The sequence below is a fragment of the Protopterus annectens genome, chromosome 10.part0, assembly GCF_019279795.1.
Source record: "Protopterus annectens isolate FY-2018-M chromosome 10.part0, PAN1.0, whole genome shotgun sequence".
In the NCBI taxonomy this organism is placed as follows: Eukaryota; Metazoa; Chordata; order Ceratodontiformes; family Protopteridae; genus Protopterus; species Protopterus annectens.
The window spans coordinates 1,334,468,135-1,334,488,819 of NC_056744.1; positions in this window are offsets into that span (position 1 = coordinate 1,334,468,135).

A 20,685-nucleotide genomic window follows, 5' to 3' on the forward strand; every position below is an offset into this window, starting at 1 on the left:
CAGTTGTCTGTTTCTATGTGGCCCTTTTGTGGGATGCTTGTGTCAGCTGGAGGATCATATATGGTGAGCAGTTTGTAGTCCTCTGCAAACATGTTCAGACACAGTCCTTCCATGTTGGCCTGTACCTATGGGACATATATACCAGACGAGGGAGATCCCAGGACCAAGCCTTGTGGGATGCCAGTTATATCAGGTTTGTAGTATGACATGGCTGCAGCATGTCTGACCATGTCTGTTCTGTCCTTGGTCTGGTTTGCAACCCCTCTACTGACATAGGGTTTTATATTTAAGCTGGTGAGCATATCTATAATGAACACGTAGGGTATTGTATAGAAGCCTTTGCAAGGTCCATCTGCGCTGTGTGGACCACATTGCCCTCATCAGTGACCTTAATGATTGTTTCAATTGAGTCAAACATGTTTAGGGGCAGGATCTGCACCTAAGAAAGCCACACTAGGTAGGGTCCGGTGTCAGTAGGTCCCCAATATCTTAATGTCTGCGGTACATGTTGATCCTTTCCATAGCTGTGCAGACCGAGCTTCTCAGGATTCTGGGGTGGTAGTTTTCAGTATCCATTCAGGCAACACATTTGTTGAGAAGGACCACTGTTGTACACTGCTCTTTGGGTACATATCCTGTGGTAAGGCTGACATTGAGCAGTAGTGTGATTTGGCATTCCATTCGTCTTGGACTCCATGTTGGACTCAGCACAGGACACCATCTCATACCATTGCTGCTGTGTGTTTTGCTTTGTAGATGCTTGCTGTTACCTCAGCATCTGCAATGTCAGGGGGCCAGCAGTCTGCTGGGATAGATATTTTGCGTTCTGGGGGGGGGGGGGTTGCACTGCACCTGTCAGGATGTATGTTGGCAATATGTGTGTGTGTTTGGTATGTTGTTTGTGATATTTGTGTGATTCAGAGCATATCTGTGAATTCCCAACATGGTTCCTACCATCAGTTGTGGAAGCCTTGGAATTATCCTTAGTGTCCTGTACAATTTGTATCTTCATAGGTTCATAGGTTCATACTAGGCTATCCACCCTAGGGCATTTGTTAGTCTAGCCAGAGTGTGTGTTGCTTTCGCCACCCCTTGCTATGTGAATATTATGGCCATTTATGATTTGATTTGCTGTGCCTCTGTCTGGACATAACACAGTGAAGACCCCCAGTGTAACTCTATGATCATCCATCCACTTGGCAAGATTCCTGTTGAAGAGTGTCAGTGAGGGACTCTGCCTAACATGGAGTGGGATTCTGTTCCAGGGTGTGGGGAGCCTCTGGATTATGTATCTGTCCCTCCAGCACATCCTATTTCATTATGTGTTGAGGTTGACATCTCTCACTCTCACAGCTCCGATGGCTTTGAGTTTCTGGGGTGGAGCATGTCCATTACTCCTGTGTTGGACATGGCCTTGTACAACAGGCATGCAATGCCTCTGTGTAGGCAGTATGTGACTGCATTCAGCTGGGGTGTCTACAACCAGGCAGCATATGACATATATTTGAGACCCTTTATCCTCTTGGTGAGGTACCTTTGAGGTCTTTCTAACTGCTGCAGGTGTCAGGTAAGGTACATCCCATATGAGGCGTTGTACTAGATTATGAGTGTGATAAGAGAACAGTATAGGGGTACAATGACCTCTGTTGACGTAGATGTGAATCCTTTCATGATACGGTGTCCAATGTAGACAGTCTTCCTAGCCACATTGGCAATGTGAGTGTCACATAACAGGTTACTGCCCACTTGTGTCCCTAGGTCCCTGATTACTCCTTCCATACATAATGGTTTACCACCTATGTGGTAATTTGTGAGTACCTTGTTTGGTATTTGGTGGGACATTTATACTGTCCAGTGTCTTCAGGACGGCTGGGTGGGGTTCCTGTGTGTAAGAGTGTGGTCTGTAGCATGCTACAGACTGTACAGCAGTCTTGCCTATGGTTAGTTGCACATGGGTGGACTCCAATGCCTTGTGTATTGTCAGTTACCTGGACGTATGGGTGTCTGCACTGAATATGGATACTCACCCTCCTTTTATGTTTTGTTCCAGGTTTTGGGGCCATGATGCATGATATGTGGTATAACCTGATAGTGTTGGTGTTCTGTCAGGAGGCTTGCAGCAGGTTTCTGTCACTGCACAGACATCGATGTTCTCCATACTGGGGATGGCCTCAGGAGCATGCATATTGGGGTTTACACATCTGGCATTGGTCAGCATTACCCTTATGTTTCTTTCCACTTATGTTTTCTAGGGTGTTGGGTTTGTCTTTTCAGCCTTGCCTATGAAAGGCTCTATGGAGGTGGCAAAAGCCTTATCCAATATCCAGACACCCAGGGGTAACAGGTGCAAGCCATCCCTGGAACAGCTGCGTGGCTTGTCAAGCATGACATCCCAAGCAGACAGACATTGGATCCCCTTGGAATGACACCAGTAAGTGTGCCACTTGTTATAACTGATCATTCTGTGTTTGTACTGTGGCATCATTCTTGGTGAGGGTAGGATGCTGCAAACGGTGAGTGTCATACCGGCCTGGACTACATAATCAGAGAGCACATCTATGTCTCTTTTCATTTAGTCCGGGGAGGTACATCTCAGGTCATTCACACCAGCATGGACTATGACTGCATCATATTTCTACTTGCTTTGGGGTGACCTGCATACTTGTATTATGTGGCATATTGTGGCAGCCTACAGGCAGCTTACTGTACCCTTTCCCTTGTTCAGTCTGGTGTGCGGGACAGCAGTGTGTCTCGCTATGGAGTCACCTATTACAACTGTATCAGGCATGTTGTTTCTCCTTCTGGCCTGTGACTGTTTGGCACACCAGCTTTGTGTACTATGTGTTGCATGTGGTATGTTTGTAGGTTGTTTGATTGGGTGTCTGCTTTGGAGGCCTCTGTTGGTGTGGTGTGTTTGTAATTTGGGCCTCCGGGAATGTTTTTCTGTGTTTATGTCTTTGGTTTGCAGTTGTGATAGGTCTATGTTTTTTATTTTATTTATTTTACATTTGTTGACCGGGCTAGTCTGGCTGGATAACAAGTCCATTTTCAGCAGAGGCCCGAGGAGAAAAGCTCCACTTTCTACTAGTACATTACAGAACAAATATATTGCTAAAAAAAATACGTCATTAAGGATTAATAACACTGCAAGAGAGATATTCAGCAGTAATGTAACAAGTTTTCTCAATAAAAAAAGAAATGTACTGTTCTTCAATTCCAACAATTTTACAGAGAAAGTATAATACTTATAGTTCTAATAGTGGTGGAATCAGAAAACAGGAGTTGGAATGGAGAGGAAAGGAGTAGAGGAGTAAGAGAGTAATATATAAGATAAATTAGTCAGGTGTACTGCAGGAACAGAGCCAGTGGTTTTGGAAGTACTGTTTAATTTTCTGTTTGAAAAGAGGTAAAGATGTAGTCAGAGTTATGTCACTAGGTAGAAGATTCCAGTTTCTACCTACTGCATTAGTGAAAAGACAGTCACCAGCAAAGTTGTTTGACTTAATTGCTTTGGCCATTAGTTTATGAGAAGAGCATAGGGAGTTGAGATTGTTATAGGGGATTATCAGTTGAGAAAGAATTGGGGTGTTGTCAGGTAGATAAAGTATACTATGTGCAATAGAGAGTTGAGGGATAAGCAAGTAGTTTTGGAATTCAAGCCAGCCTAGAAGTTTTAAGTTTAGACAATGGTGGGTTCTGAAGGGGTTACCAGTGGCAAAGCGGGCAATATTGTTGTAGCAGGTTGTTAATTTAGCTAGATTGCTTTTTTTAAGATTGGTATAAATAGAGGAGGCATATAGTAGTGAAGATAAGAGATGGGATTGGGCTATTTTGGTTCTAGTTGTTGGGGTTAGAAAAGGTTTAATTCTATATAGGGATCCTATTTTTCTGTTAACTAATTTGATGGTGTAATTAATGTGTTGATTGCAGGAGAGATTATTGTCGATAGTTATACCCAGCAGTTTTGTTGTACAGTCAGGTGAGATGATAGTGTTAGTGTTAGAGGAGATGGAGAAATGTAATGGGGTGGTACGAGTGGTGGGGGTGAAAAGGAGAAGTTTAGATTTTTTGGCATTAAGTAGGAGGAACCGTTTTGAGAACCATGTTTCAACAGTATTAAATATGTTTTGGGTAAGTGAGATTAGTTCTGTGGTGGAAGGAGCAGAACAAATAAGGGTCGAATCGTCTGCATATTGAATGCATGTTGCTTGTGGGATAGCAGAGTGAAGATCATTGATGAAGAGAGAGAAGAGGACCAAGAATGAAGCCCTGAGGAACTCCGATGGAAATTGGCAAAAGAGAAGAGATATGGTTTTCCCATATGACTGCTTGCTGCCTGTTGCTAAGATAAGATCTAAACCATTTAATAGCTAGGTTATCCAGCGAGAGAGATTCAAGAATGTTAGTTAAGAGAGAGTGATTGACCATGTCGAATGCTTTTGAGAGATCAATGAAAAGAGCAGAAGAGAGAAGATTATTGTTGCGATTTTTGTTGATAGTATCTATGAAAGAAAGAAGGGCAGTGGTGGTGCTGTGATGAGGTCTAAAGCCATGCTGACAGGGTGCTATAATGTTGTGAAGAGACAGATATTGTACTAGTTGCTGGTGAATGCATTTCTCCATAATTTTTGCTAAGGGTGAAAGGAGAGCAATTGGTCTATAGTTGGAGTAGTCAGTAGAGTTGCCACCTTTATGTAGTGGAATAATATGAGAGACTTTCCAAATATCTGGGATGGATCCCTCTTGGATAGTTCTGTTTATGAGTAAGGATATAGGGTATGCAATTTCTTTGGCTGCTTTTTGGAGGAAAAGTGAGGGGAGCTTATCAGCTGAAGGAGTACAAGGTTTCAGTTTGTGAATGAGTCTACAGATGTAGGAAGTAGATATAGGTTTTAGAGAGAAGTTGTAAGAAGAGCTAGCTGGGTTGTTTGGGGTGTAGTAGTTGTTGGTATTCATTTGTCTAGCTAGGGATTGAATAGTATCGGAAAAAAAAGAGTTAAAAGTATTTGCAGTTAGGAGAGGAGTGTCTGGGTTGGCATTTAGTGGGGAGGGAGTTTGCTGAAGTTCACAGTAGTATTTTTTCTTGTCAGAGATTATAGCTTTTTTAGCCTGATTTCTAAGCTGGCGGAAGTGAAGAAAATCTGGGCTATTTCTGTGGCATCTCCATTTGGTCCAAACTTTATTTCTGGTGAGGATGAGTTTTTTAGTGTCTTTGGAGAGCCATGGGGCAGTTTTTGACTTCATTCTAATGGATCGCTCTGGAGCATGTCTATCAAGAATGGATAAGAAAGTAGTATTAAAGAATTAAACTGCATCCTCAAGAGGAAGTGTTTTTAAGGAATTCCAGTTACAGATGCTGAGTTCAGCTAGAAAAAGGTCGATATTAAAATGCTTGGTAGAGCGAATTTGTCGGATATTAGGGGTGTTTACACAATCTGACTTTTCTCTAGAAATATAAGTTAGGGAGTGATCACTGATATCATCTGGCAAGGTGCCTACTTTATATATTTTGTTAGTATTGTTTGTGAGTATCCAGTCTAATATGCTCTCTCTTTTACTGTGCTTATTGATTCTAGTAGTGGAGGTGATAGTTTGGGAGAAACCGTGTAGATTAATATGAAAGGATGGATTTTCAGCATTAATAGTACTCCAGTCTATGTTAAAGTCACCTAGGATTATCGTTTCCTGTGGGTAGGTGGTAGAAACCCAACTAAGAAAGTCTTCTAATATTGGAATATTGTTGCCTGGAGGTAGATACATGCATATGATATAAAGGGCTTTTTTAGCATTTAGTTGGAGTTTAGTTGTGATGGCTTCTATTTTGCTGTCCTGGTTTGGACATGTTGGTAGAGTAGTGATGTTAAGTTGATTTTTAAAAAGGATTGCTACTCCACCACCCTTACGTTTTGCACGGTCTTGTCTAAGTATGTTATAGCCTTGGGGTATTATCTCAGAGTCCTTAGTGCCTGATTTTAGCCAGGTTTCTGAGAGGCATAGAATGTCAAAAGAATAGGTGTCTAGGAGGGCATGAAGGTGGGGTATTTTATTGTTTATACTTTGAATGTTAAGGTGCCCAATAAAGAGTTTATTATTAAGATTTGAAGAGCATATTTGAGGGGAGAGGTTAGCTGGGCCTGGGTTGGGGTGAATGTCGCCATCTAGTAAGGTAGGATTACCTAGTTTGTTTATGATGTTATTGTTTAGTAAGGTTAGAAGTTTAGGTTTTTTATCTGAGGGTGGGATATAGTTGAGGTGAGACAGTCTGTGAAATTTAGGAAGAAGATAGTTAGGGGTGGATTTAGTATTGGAGTATGATGTGAAGGAGTATATGGTTGAGGTCTGTTTTTGAGTGGAAGTAGGCAGGATGGTAAGTGAGGTTTCAAAGAAGGTAAGATGGTAAGTAGAAAATAGGGTGGTTAAGAGTAGGACTGATAGAATAAGGAGTGTTGGACAGCAGGGAGTCATTATTTACAGAAATAAGGAAAAAGAGAGAGAAGAGAGAAAGATATGGAAGATAAGGTAAGTAGGAGGAAATATGCCTGTTAAGAAGGTAGGGGGGGTACTGCAGTATACTAAGGTGTATTAGAGAGGGGTAGGACTGGTGGAGAGAGTGGAAGGATAAAGGAGAATACACAGTAAGAGAGGCTAAAGGTTAAAGTAGAGGGAAAGGTAGTAGAGAGGACCAAGAGGAAGAGGTAGGAGTAGGAGGGGTGTGTAGAGGGGTGGGTTAAGAAAAATACAGGTGAAGGAGAGGGATAGGATAGTAGGGTATAGGGGGTGTGGCCGGGGAGCTATAAGAGTAGGACCCCTGGGGGTGGGTGGGAATTGGGGGTAGGGAGGGGAGCGGAGTGAGCCAAGAGGGCTTAACGGAGCGGGTAGAAACCACAGAAGAAGAGATGAGGAAGGAGACAATCAGAAATGCAGGTAAGTAGGAATAGGCTGGGTGAAAGTCTAGTAGGAAAGGGTAGGGATAAGACTAGAGAGCACCAGTAAGTTGAACAGTGTTAAATAATATAGCGGTAGTGTAAAGCAAACAGCAGGAGGACAGGAGGAATGACAGAGGTATGATAGAGAAAAAAAGCTTGTTGCTGATAAGGATTCAGAAATAGATAAGAAGGCTGATAGATGGCAAATAGGGTAGAGAGTGCAGGTCACTAAGAGAAAAAGGACAGTGATAAGATTTACAGTCTGAAAAGGGCCAGAAGGAGCCAAAGTAGCAGCAAGGTAGTAGCTGGGAGAGGAAGGTACTTTGGTAAGTAGTTCAGGTGGAAAGGATAGCGAGTGGGGATAGAAATATGGGATAGGATAGTGAGGGGGCAATGTGAAAGGAAAAGTAAGGTGAAGAGAGTGGCTGGAAGGAGAAGTGAGTACAAACAAGGGGGGAGGTAAGGTGTGAGAGGTAGCTGGCTGTTGAGGCTAGAACACTGGCAGCTTAACTCTTTTAGGAGACCCAATGGGAGCCAAACAAATCAACAATATAGTAGCCCAAACATACTCTTTATTCCTAGAATGGACAGGGTAGGTTGATGCAGTCCACGTTAGATTCACTGTTGGAAGGCCAAGGTCTTCAGACACAGGTTAGGAGTAGCTTAGGGCAGGAGTAGAGCTAGAGCTTAGAGCTTTTGGGAAAAAAAGAAGGAAGTGATAGAGAGAAGAAAAACAAAATGAGAGACAGTGTTAGCAAAGTATTTACTTAAACAGCATATCATTAACAAATTGACAATTTAGTAGCATACCATCAACAAATTGATCTACAGTTGTATTCAAGTACATATAATAAACAATCTAATACAGAGATCTAGCTAAGACATTAGAAGCAGGTAGCAGATCTGTCTTTTTTCTTGTGAGTAAGAATCATTATACAGTCATAAAACATATAGACTCTCTTCAGGAGGACAGTATTGGAGGGCAGCCTAAGTACTATATTTATCTGGGGGGGGTATGCACAATACATACAGCAGGTAGGGCACTACCTTAAGGGCCCCAGACTAGAGTGAAAAGTAGGGCTGTATCCAGTAAAAAGAGCAAGTGGACCAATATCAGCGAAAATGAGTAAAAGAAAGGGACATTCCAGAAGTTACAATATAAGTCGCTAGAGGAGGGTGAAAGAGGAGCAGGACACCTGAAACCACTTTTGCGCTATGGCGCGAAATAAAGAGGTCCGCGTTGAATTCTCAGAGAGGAGTTAAACTAAGTTAGGTGAGCATTTGCAGTTAGCATCAGCTAACAGGGAGAACATCTAGTGAACCAATAGCAGCGAAAATGAGAAACAGAAGGGGACAATCCAGCGGTATAATTGGAGTCGCTAGAGGAGGGAGAAAGAGGAGCAGGGCACCTGAAACCACTTTCACGCTAAATCGCAAAATACAGTGGTCCGCAACTAAGTTAGGTGAAACAGTTGGCAGACAGGTGTCGGCTAGAAAAAAGAAAACAAGTTAAAAACTATGTGGGACTGGGTTTATGGTTTGTGTGGTTACCTTCTCCTCCTGACTAGTTTTGGGAGTACTGAGTTGAGGGAGCCTCTAGTTTGGATAGATGGTTGCATCTCTCACATATATTTGTATTTCTTGGGGGGAGTTGGGGGTTATCTATGTACTTGGGGCAGGTGTAACATTGCCTCAAGATTCACAGATTCAAGTTGTTGTGGCTGGCCTTATTGGATTGTATGTGTGGACATATTTTATTGCCATACTACTGATCAGTGATTACTTCATTTTTTATGTTTGCTCTATCATGTAGTAGCTTCCTCATTCTCTTGCATGGTTTGGTTATGGCTGGTGTCCACCATGCCAGATGCCTTTGTGTATGGCATTGTGTCTTGTTTTAATTTAGGATTGCAAAATCCAAGCATTCCTGGCAGTGTTCATGGAATGGCTGTATTACAGGTTCTGAGGTGTGGCCCATATTTTGCACCTACACAGGACCTTTAATGGATTCAACATCAGTTTGGAGGAGTGCAAATATTGCTTTACACGTTTTCCACTGTGGTTTTCTGGCCAGGGACTGTGGTCAGGATTTGTATATCCAGTGTGATTACTCTATGGTCTGGTTTTACCAGTGAGCAATACACTTCTCGTCTTGCCATCCAGTACCCATGTTGCTGATTATCACATCCAGTATGCTTACCCCTCTTGTGGGAGTGGTATGTTGTTCCTGGGCATTTTGGTTTATGGATTCTATGAACTTTTGTCCTACAGTGTTGGAGCTAGTATAATGCTCCCAGTCTATGTCTGGGTATTTTCAGTCACCCAATATAATGTGGTTTGGAGGACTTGATATATTCATGTATTCCAGCATAGGCCAGGTGCAGTTCCTGGTGTTGGGACAGTAGTCTGTAGCAGGCTATAAACTGGGGGGCAGTTTTAGCCACTGTTACTTGACCATGGCTAGTCCATGCTGCTTCTTGTTGTGGTACCAACATGGGGGTGTGGTTATCCTTGACAATTATTGCTAGTCACCCTCCTTCTGTAGCTTGTTCCATGTTTTGAGGCTGTACAGCACAGTATGAGGTGTAACCTGGTAGTGTTAGGGTGCTGTTGTGAGCCTTGACCCAGTTTTCTGTTACAGCACAGATATCAACATTCTCCATACTGGGTGAGTTTAGACTGCATGCATCTTGCTGTTTCGACTTATCCCTTATCTTATTCTTATCCCTTCTGATACCTATGGAGGTAGGTTTGTGTTTTGAGCCTTACCTATTCAGGGCACGCTGTGGGTAACAACAGCCTTTGCCAGTATCCATACGGCCTGCACTGATAGGTGTACGCCAGTCCTAGCAGGTGCAGCATCATGTCATGCTCAGCATGTCATCCCAGGCTGGCACACATTGGATCCCTTTGACTAACTGCGATACTTCAGTCAATTATTGCACTTGATCATCTCATTGTCATATTGTGGCATGATGCTTGGTGAGGGTAGGATGTTAGTCAGGGTCCTCAGGTGTGCATGTAGTACATTACTTAATACATGGCATTCTTGCCTCAGGTGGTGCTGCAGGGCTGCCTCTGTCGGATGCACATATTACACTCCCTGTACATGTTTGTGAGCAGGTCATGTCATTTTAGGCATCCCTGTTATTATCTGAGTGAGTCAGAGGGGGTATCATTCCCAGGGTTCCTACTGAGCCAGTGTATGTGCTATGCGTTGCCTCTTTTCCAAGGCCAGGGCATACTGGGCATGCCTCCTTCTGCCTACTGGGGCAGGCTCAGGTTGTTCCTCCACCGAGTCATGCTCTGCCTGTGATGGCCTTGGCAATGGTGGGGGGCTGTTTGGCCCGGCCCTATGCTGGTCCTGCTGCAGCTGTTTTTGCGAGATCATATTATGTAGCATAGCACATACCATGACAATTTGGATACATGTAGTTGGTGTGTACTGCAAGGCTCCACCAGATGTGTCCAGACACCGGAACCGTGACTTGAGCAGCCCAAACACACGCTCTATTACATTACGTGTTTGTGCGTGTGCCTCATTATGGCGTTCCTGTTTAGCTGTGTGTGCTTTTATGATGGGTGTCATCAGCCACGGCTCCAGTGCATTACCTGCATCCCCCATTAGGTGTCCGTGCGGGATGTCCCCATTGGCAAATGTCTGGTACAGCTGCGTCAAATGCCAGATGTGGGAATCATGGTAGCTCCCAGGGCAGCCAGCACACACATTCATTATTATGCCCTGCGCATCACACATGACCTGGCAGTTGATGGAGGGGAAGCCCTTGTGGTTAATGTAGGCCCTAACCTGCTCACCGGCTGGTGCTTTGATGCATATGTGCGTGCAGTCTATTGCACCCACTACCTCAGGGTATTCCGCTATTTGCTGGAAGAGACGCATATTGCTGGCTAATACCTCATGGGCATTGGGGAAATATACATAATCACCGACATGTGCTGACATGGCATCCAGGAACTGGTGCAGTACCCTGGAGGCCGATGCCTGTGATTTCCCCATCATATCACCAGTTGGTCTCTGGAAGGTACCTGTTGCTAGTATTCGTAGGCCAACACATACCTTGGTTTCCACTGGGATGGGTTCCCCTCTGTTGGTTCTGTGTGTGAGGCGTGGCCTGCACAGCTCCACTATTTGCTGCAGGAGGTCTCTGTCCACTCTATAGCGCTCTACTATCTCCAGCTCATGTAACCCATGGTAGGTGACCCTGGGCCTGTTCACTCTTCTCCGTCTCCTCACTGTGGGTTGTCTGGCACCATCTACATTGTCACCACCCTCAGCAAGTCGCCTATGTCTCATTATGACAGCTATGGCAGCCCCTAACATTTCTGCTCTGAGTTCAGCTTTTTCAGTTTTCACTTCTAATAGCTTACTCCTGTCTTGCAGTGTCTCTTGAGAGAAACATCTTGCACTGCTGTTTGCAGATTTTTAAGTGTTGGGTTGAGCTACTATTCTGCCTGTGTAATTGCCTCCTTCTAATTGTTTTCACCTGCTAGCTCCAGCAGTATTCCCTGGTAGCTTCCTACTAATTATGTTGCTTCCTTTTTCCTTTCTGTTTCCTCAGGGGGGAGCAGCGTGTTTACCAGCAGAAACACGCTCACAGTGGCTTACATGCGCACACATGCTTACACGGTTCAGAATTGTCTTATTCGGGTTAAAATGCGTGCACACCCGCGCAAACAGTGTTAAACAGCTACCAACACGCTCCCACATGCTCAGTCTGCCTTACACGCGCACACTCTGTCTTACTCACACTTCATGGCATGCACATGTGCGCATGCACGCCCAGCAAGAAACTTTGGTGTAGGCAACAGTGTACACCTTCCATTTCTTGACTTTCCCATGCTTATGTTGTGGCACTCCTCTTTCCATGATATCTGTCTGACATCTGTCATGTAACTCTGACCTCCAATGAACTGCATTTCTTTCTGCCATTTTCCCCTGTGATGTCACCTATCCCCTACTCTGTTCCTCCCCCTTCTGTAACTCTTACACTACTCAGAATGTGCTCATTTGCTATGTGATAGTGGAATTCAGTATCCTAACACTCATTTGCATCAGATTGCCTACTAATGCTTAGTTACATCTCTTAGACTCAGCTTCCCCCATTAGCAACCACTACACGGTGGCCAAGTTGTTTTTGGTCTGCTGGTCCCTGCATTGAAAATCCATGTATTGCATAAAACCCACATTTGTGGGTTTATAACCTTCATTTTTATGTTTTATACAGCGCAGCCCATTTGCGCGGGGCTGCACTGGGTTTAAACATCGGCGATTGCCGAAAAAAAAAATTACATTTTTATTACTTTTGAATCAGGTTACCTTGCCAATGGCCACATATTTGGCCATTGGCATGCTGCCTGACACATATTCACCCTTTATTTGGAGCTGACATGGCTCCATTGTGGTTTTTGCAGAAACGTACTCAGTTGTCAACTGAGTACATTTCTGCAGCTAAAACGGCTCTTACACGGGCTGTTTTGGGCTTCCTGGATCGCTAATCATCCTCATTTGCATGCTATTAGGCTGCAAGTGAGGTGATTAGCTTATCCACGCCCACTCCATGTAAGAGTCGTTTTAGCTGGTCTCTTACACGGACTTTGGGCTGTTTCTGGATCGCGAAGGCTGCATGGAGTCTTACACTACTCTTAGACTCCGTGCAAGCCTTTGTAAATCCTGCCCATTGTGTCTGATGTATGGGGAAACTGATCTGTGCATTGCTTCGCCTACTGCACAACATCATAAGCATTTCATTTCTTTCCCATCCATCTACCCTACAATTTTAATCCTATATGTAATATAATATTCATGATTCCATGGTTATTAGGATTATTTTGATAGAAAAATAAATCATTTACTTACTTATCTGTTTTTGAGCGAGAAAGTGGGCTTCTTAAGATAGGAATGACCTGGGAATATGGAATAAAACATAAATAAACAAAACATGATATTACCTAATCAATATTCAGTTTATAGTATCCGATTTATTTATATTTCAGGTGAGTTGAATGAACAAAGTCCATTTTAGCCACCATCAAGTTGTACTAAGTATATGACAAGATGTGAAGGTGGGTGCACTTTACAAATAATAACCCACTCTCAGATGGATTAGGAATCATGAACTAGAAGGACTAGCATATTATAAGTTCCCACTGCATGTTCAGTATAGCTGAACAATGCATGCACTGAATGTCCCACTGCATTTATAAAATGGCCAGCTATGGATTTATATCCATCAAAGTTCACTGTAAGTAAATTTTAAAGAACTTTACAGTTTTGTTGTTGAATTATAATATAAAATAGGCCTTCTACCAAAGGGTAGATATGATTTTGAGATGGTAAACCATATGACAGTGTGTTAAAAATTATCAGGAAAATCTGCTGCAGGTTTTAAAATGTATGTTACAGAAAACATGCAAATATATCAGCAAATATACCAGCCTATGTGTTGCCAAAAAGTCAAGAGACAATGTCCAAGTGGAAGGTATCATTACAAGGACAGGCAAAGTATTTTGGGGGTAAGTGAATTCCATTTCATTTTCTAAAGAATCTGGGAGTGAGTACAGAGATGTGAAGTCAGAGAAAGGTAGATTTATAAGGAAATCACTGAGATTATGACCTCAAAAGTACCCCTCAACATTTATAACTAGTGTTGCATTTTGAATGACTTGCTATTTGTGGAGGAGACTGGAACCCTACAATGGATACCTGCAAAGCTGCATTGGAGCTCAAGGCCTTGTATGTCTCTTTGTTGGGAAAGTTTGTTGGGGAACATGGAATTAGCTACTTGTTTTTATTATAGAAAAAGCACTACTCAGTTGTGCACTAATAGTGCACTAATAGAGTGCTTTTACTCACATTCAAGAACTGATCAGTTCCTAATTTCTAAGAAACAGTCACACAAAGTTACTGACATTAGTATGTATCCAGTGGTGTCAACATATCACTCCTTCATCTATTTATTTATTTAATTTATTTAGTCATCCTTTGTTGACTAGGTTAGTCCACTAGACTAGTAGCATCTTTTCAGGGAGAAGACCAGCACTGGTATTTATACTGCTAGAGAGAATTTGACCAGGGCATCAGGGAACTTCCTCCACTCTTTGGAGCAGGTAGATGGTGCCAGAGGGCTCCTACAGCAGCAAGGAAGAGGTCTAAGGGAAACAGAAGCATGGAGGAGGAGAGAACAGCTTTAGAAAGTTTGGAGAGTGAAAGTGGGAATTTGGAGAAATATTTCTTTGATGTGGAGCTTCAGAATGTAAACAAAGTTTCCTGTGTGATGGATCTTATTAATGAGCGATGTTTAACTGTCTCCATGCGGAATTAGTGTAATGAACTGGGACAGATAAAAGAACTTGTGTCAACAGGGCTTGTAGATGATGTCCTATTAAAAATAATTGAGTAGGATGATCCAGGTGACAGTTCTGCTGTTGCATGTGTTGAGATGCCGGATAACTTTTTCTGAAGTGCTGAGGAAGGCAATGTGTAAAAGAAACCAGGTGATGTGGAAGCAGAGAATACATCACTTAAAATGTATGCAGCAGTGACAGAAAGTAAAAGAGGAAAGCAGTAACAAACTGAGAAGGGTTCTTGTTTTGTGGCAGCAGATAATGCAGCAACTAAACATATGCAGCAGTGACAGCAGTCAAAAAAAGAACAGCAACAAAAAACTGTAAGTAAAACTGCTGTTAAAAAGAAAAGAATAACAGCGGAGAGAAAAAAAACAAAAAATGACATGGTAATAGACAGATACTGTGTATGGGACAATTTGGTGGCTGTTCGGGGTTTTAAAGCTCAAGACATTCAATATTTTATACATATTGGGACAGAGACTTTGTATGATTTAAAATTTGAAACCGATGGGCAAATGATGACATTCCTGGAGCTGGGTAACAATAGGACATATATCCATGTAACAATTATTTGTTTTTTTTTTGTTTTTTTTGGTAATAACTTAAATGTTAAAAATGCTACTTTGCAGTTCAGAACTGATGAAGTGGAAGACGAAGATGCATGCTGACTCTATATGAAAACTGTTGTAATATTGTAAAAGTGAGAGATGAGAGAAACATATGGACTGTGGAGGTTGGAAGCTGTTTTAAAATATGAAAAACACACAGTGAAATACTTGCCAATTGTTATTTTTGTGGTTGGTCATAGAGGGACATTAAGATATGCTGGCCAGTCTAAATCATGTTTCTTTTGTGGGGACTTTTCCTCATTTAATTAATGATTGTGACAAAGTACAATGCAATCAGTGTGGGAAGAAAGAATATACATCAAGAATGTGTGTGCCTTAATGTAGGTTGTGTAAAAATGAGATTTTGGATGGATTGTCAACAGCAAACAGTAAATAATGAAAAAAGGGAAAAGAGAAGAAAACATATATGAGGGAGACCAACAAGTGAGGTCAGAGAGAGAGAGAGTGTACATTCAGCAATAGAGGTCAGGAAAAGGGACTGATGCTATTATTATTTCATTTTTGAATATCTAGCCAGTAAAAATCTGCTTCTGTGGATCAAGGATTATTTGTACATAAACACAGGGAAAAAAGGGTTCCTATCATATAGTCGAACTTCTGCAAGTTCGAACCTCATATGGTTGAGACCATAAGTTTGTATTTGCAGACGTTCGAGTGTTTCAACAGAAATCTTTGTAAGGGGAGGTTTCCATTTTGTTCAATGTGGTACGATCTCGGAGTTGGTATATTTAAATAGCCCCACATGGGGGGGGGGGTACAGGAGGGCTCGCCCCCATGCTTACAACAGTTTATTTTGTTTTCTTTTCTTTTTTTTATTTTTAATCCATAGTCAAAGTTTTTTAACTTCGAACAGGATGGTTCAAACATTCCGTGTTCAAAGTTATTAAACTTCGACTATGTGATATAGACCCAGGAAAAAGTATTCAGTTAGCACAAAAGTAAAAAATTAGAAAATGAAAATGTAAAAATATTTTCTCTTAAAAGACCTCTGTGAAAAAATGCACCAATCTAAAAAACCTCAATGCTTGCAGACAAAAAAAAAAAACTAGCAGTGTCCTTGTTGAGTTATCACATTCTCCAAAATAATATAATAGTAAATGCAGTACTACACAATAGTAAAGTGGTTAAAAATGAAAGTAAGACTCTCAAAGCTACTTCATGCCAGAAGACATCTCTTTATTTATAAATACTGCTTTACAGGCAGATAATGGGCAGGATTCACGATGGCTTGCATGGAGTCTAAGAGTAGTGTAAGACTCCATGCAGCCATCGTGATCCAGGAACAACCTGAATGTGCGTGTAAAAGAGCACCTAAAATGGCTCTTACACGGGCAGGGCGTGGATATGCTAATTACCTCACTTGCAGCCGAAAGGCATGCAAATGAGGTAATTTCGCGATCCAGGAAGCAGAAACCTGCCCGTGTAAGAGCCGTGTTATCTGCAGAAGTGTACTCAGTTGATAACCGAGTACCATTCTGCAAATAACACAATGGAGCCTTGTCAGCTCCAAATAAAGGTTGCAAATATCCCAGGCAGCATGCCAATGGCCAAATATGTGGCTACTGGCAATGTACCCTGATGCAAACATGAAATAAAAATATTTTTTTTCGCCGATGTTTAAACGTAGCGCAGCGTCGCGCAAACAGGCTGCGCCATAAAAAAACAGAAAAATAAAAATATTAAACCCACAAATGTGGGTTTATGCAAAGCATGAGTTTACAATGGAAGGGATTAGCAGGCTAAAACAACATGGCCACCGAGTAGGGGTTGCTAAGGGAGGAAGTAGAGTGTAAGACATGTAACTAAGCATTAGTAGGCAATCCTATGTAAATGAGTGGTAGGATAGTGAATCGCACTGTTACATAGAAAATGACCACATTCCGTGCAGTGTAGGAGTAGGATAAGGGGGAGTAACAGAGTAAGAGATAGGTGACATCACAGGGGGAATGTATGAAAGGAATGCAGCTCATTGGAGCACAGTGGCATGTGAAAGCTGTCAGTCACACATCATGGAAAGAGGAGTGTCAACAAGTAGGCATGGAAAAGCCAAGAAATGGAAGGTGGACACTATGGATAACACCAAAGTTTCTTGCTGGGCGTGCATGTGTGCGTGTGCGCTCTGGGAGGCACGAGTAAGATAGAGTGCTCGCGTGTAAGCGTGAGTGCACGTGTTTAAGGCAGAATAAGCATGTAGAAGCCTGTTTAAACACCTGTAAGCTTGTTTGCGCTGGTGTGCGCACATTTTAATCCAAATAAGCAGATTCTAGTCCGTTGAAGCATGTGTGTGTGCATGTTAGCCACTGTGAGCGTGTTTTTGCTGGTATGCGCGTTACTCCCCCCTGAGGAAACAGAAGGGAAAAAGGAAGCATGGGAAATAGTAGGAAGCAAGCAGGGATTACTGGCAGAGCTAGCAGGTGAAAACAATCAGAAGCAGGCAATTACACAGGCAGAACAGTAGCCCAGCCCAGCACTTAAAACTCTGCAAACAACAGTGCAGAATGTTTCTCTTAAGATACACTGGAACAGAGGAGTAAACTATTAGAAGTGAAAACTGAAAAATCTTCACTCAGACCAAAAATGCTAGGGGCTGCCATAGCTGTTATAAGGAAAAACACCACCAAAGTTCACTCTGGAAGCTCCAAATGTTATAAGGAAACATATGCAACTTGCTGAGGGTGGTGACTATGCAAATGCTGCCAGACAACCCACAGTGAGGAGACGGAGAAGAGTGTACAGGCCCAGGGTCACCTACCAGGGGTTACATGAGCTGGAGATAGTGGAGCGCTATAGAGTGGACAGAGACCTCCTGCAGCAAATTGTTGAGCTGTGCAGGCCATGCCTCACACACAGAACCAACAGAGGGGAACCCATCCCAGTGGAAACCAAGGTATGTGTTGGCCTAAGAATACTAGCAACAGGTACCTTCCAGAGACCAACTGGTGATATGATGGGGATATCACAGGCATCAGCATCCAGGGTACTGCACAAGTTCCTGGATGCCATGTCAGCACATGTCAGTGAGCATGTATATTTCCCCAATTCCCGTGAGGTATTGGCCAACAATATGCATCTCTTCCAGCAAATAGCGTAATACCCTGATGTAGTGGGTGCAATAGACTGCACGCATATACGCATCAAAGCACCAGCCGGTGAGCGGGGTAGGGCCTACATTAACCACAAGGGCTTCCCCTCCATCAACTGCCAGGTTGTGTATGATGCCCAGGGCATAATAATGAATGTGTGTGCTGGCTGCCCTGGAAGCTACCATGATTCCCATATCTGGCATTTGACACAGCTGTACCAGACATTTGCCAATGGGGACATCCCCCATGGTCACTTAGAGGGGGATGCTGGCTATGCACTGGAGCCGTGGCTGATGACACCCATCAGAAATGCACACACACCTGAACAAGAATGCCATAATGAGGCACACGCACAAACACAAAATGTAATCGAGTGTGTGTTTGGGCTGCTCAAGTCACGGTTCTGGTGCCTGTACACATCTGGTGGAGCCTTGCAGTACTCACCAACTACATGTACCCAAATTGTCATGGTATGTGCTATGCTACATAATATGATTCTGTGAAAACAGCTGCAGCAGGACCAGCATAGGGCTGGGCCAAACAGCCCCCCACCATTGCCAAGCCAATCACAGGCAGAGCGTGACTCGGAGGAGGAACAACCTGAGCCTGCCCCAGTAGGCAGAAGGAGGCATGCCCAGTATGCCTTGGCCTTGGAAAAGCGGCAACGCATAGCACATACACTGGCTCAGTAGGAACCCAGGAAATTATACCTCTCTCTGACTCACACATATAGTAAAAGGGATGCCTAAGTTGACACAGCCTGCTATCAAACATGTACAGGGAGTGTAGTATGTGCATCCAACATAGACAGCCCTGCAGCACCACCTGAGGCATGATTGCCATGTGTTAAGCAATGTAACACCATGTAGTATATGCAAACTTGATGACCCTGACTAACATCCTACCCTCACCAACCATGATGCCACAATATGAAGACGAGATGATCAATTACAATAATTGGCTTACGTATTGCTGTTAGTCAAAGAGGATCCAATGCATTCCAGCCTGGAATGACATGCTGAGCAAGACACGATGCTCCACCTGCTAGGGATGGTGTGCACCTATCAGTCCTGGCCTTTAGGATACTGGTAAAGGCTGTTGTCACCCCCACTGTGCCTTGAATAGGTAAGGCTCAAAACACAAACCCACCTCCATAGGTATCACAAGGGATAAGAACTTAGATGTAATGCTACCCAATGCCAGATGTCTAAACTGCAAGATGCATGCAGTCTAAACTCCGCTCAACATGGAGAATGTTGATATCTGTCCTGTAACAGAAAACTGGGTTAAGGCTCACAAGAGCACCCTAACACTACCAGGTTACACCTCATACCGTGCTTTACAGCCCCAAAACATGGAACAAACTACAAAAGGAGGGTGAGTAGCAATAATTGTCAAGGATAACCACACCCCCATGTTGGTACCACAACAAGAAGCAGCATGGACTATCCATGGTCAAGTAACAGTGGCTAAGACTGCCTGCCAGTTTGTAGCCTGCTACAGACTACCCTCCTAATGCCAGGAACTGCACTTGGCCTACGTTGGAACACATGGAAATATCAAGCTCTCCAAACATTATATTGGGTGACTGAAAATACTGAAACATAGACTGGGAGCCTTATTCCAGCTCCAGCACCCTAGGCCAAAGGTTCCTAGAATCCATAAACCAAAATGCTCAGGAACAACGTACCACTCTCAAAAGAGGGTAAGCATACTGGATGTGATAATCAGCAACATGGGTACTCTATGGCCAGATGAGAAGTGTCTCCCACACTGGTAAGATTAGACCATAGAGTAATTACACTGGATATTCACATCCTGACCACAGTCCCTGGCCAGAAAACCACAGTGAAAAACGTGTGTAAAGGAAATGTTGCACTCCTCCAAACTGATGTGGAATCCATTAAAGGCCCTGTGCCTGTGGAAAATATGGGCCACACCTCAGAACCCTTTATAAATGCATTCTATGAGCACAGTCAGGAATGCATGGATTATGCAATCCCAAATAAAACCAAGGCCCAATACCATACACGCAGGCATCTGGCATGGTGGACCCCAGCCATTACCAAACCATGCAAGAGAATGAGGAAGCCACTACATGACAGAGCAAACCCAAAAAGGGAAGTAATCTCTGATCAGTATTATGGTAATAAAATATGGCCACTCATAAAATCCACTAAGGCCAGCTACAACAAGTTGAATCTGTGAATCTTGGGCAATGTTACACCTGCCCCATGTACACAGACAACCCCCTCCCCCCCCCAAGAAATACAAATATATGTGAGAGATGCAACCATGTCTCCAAACTGGAGGCTGAGCTCTCTCAACTCAGTACTGTCTAAACTAGTCAGGAGGAGAAGGTAACCACACACACCACAAACCCAGTCTCACATAGACCTATCACAACTGCAAACCAAAAACATTAACACACAAAAACATTCCCGGAGGCTCTAATTAAAAACCACCAAATCAACAGAGGCCTCCAAAGCAGACACCCAAGCAACCACTACCCCCAAACATAGCACATGCAACACATAGTACACATAGTCTGTGTGCCAAACAGTCACAGCCCGTAAGGACAAACAACATGGCTGATACACTTGTAATAGGTGACTCCATAGTCAGACACACTGATGTCCCGCTCACCAGACTGAACAAGGAAAAGGGTACAGTAAACTG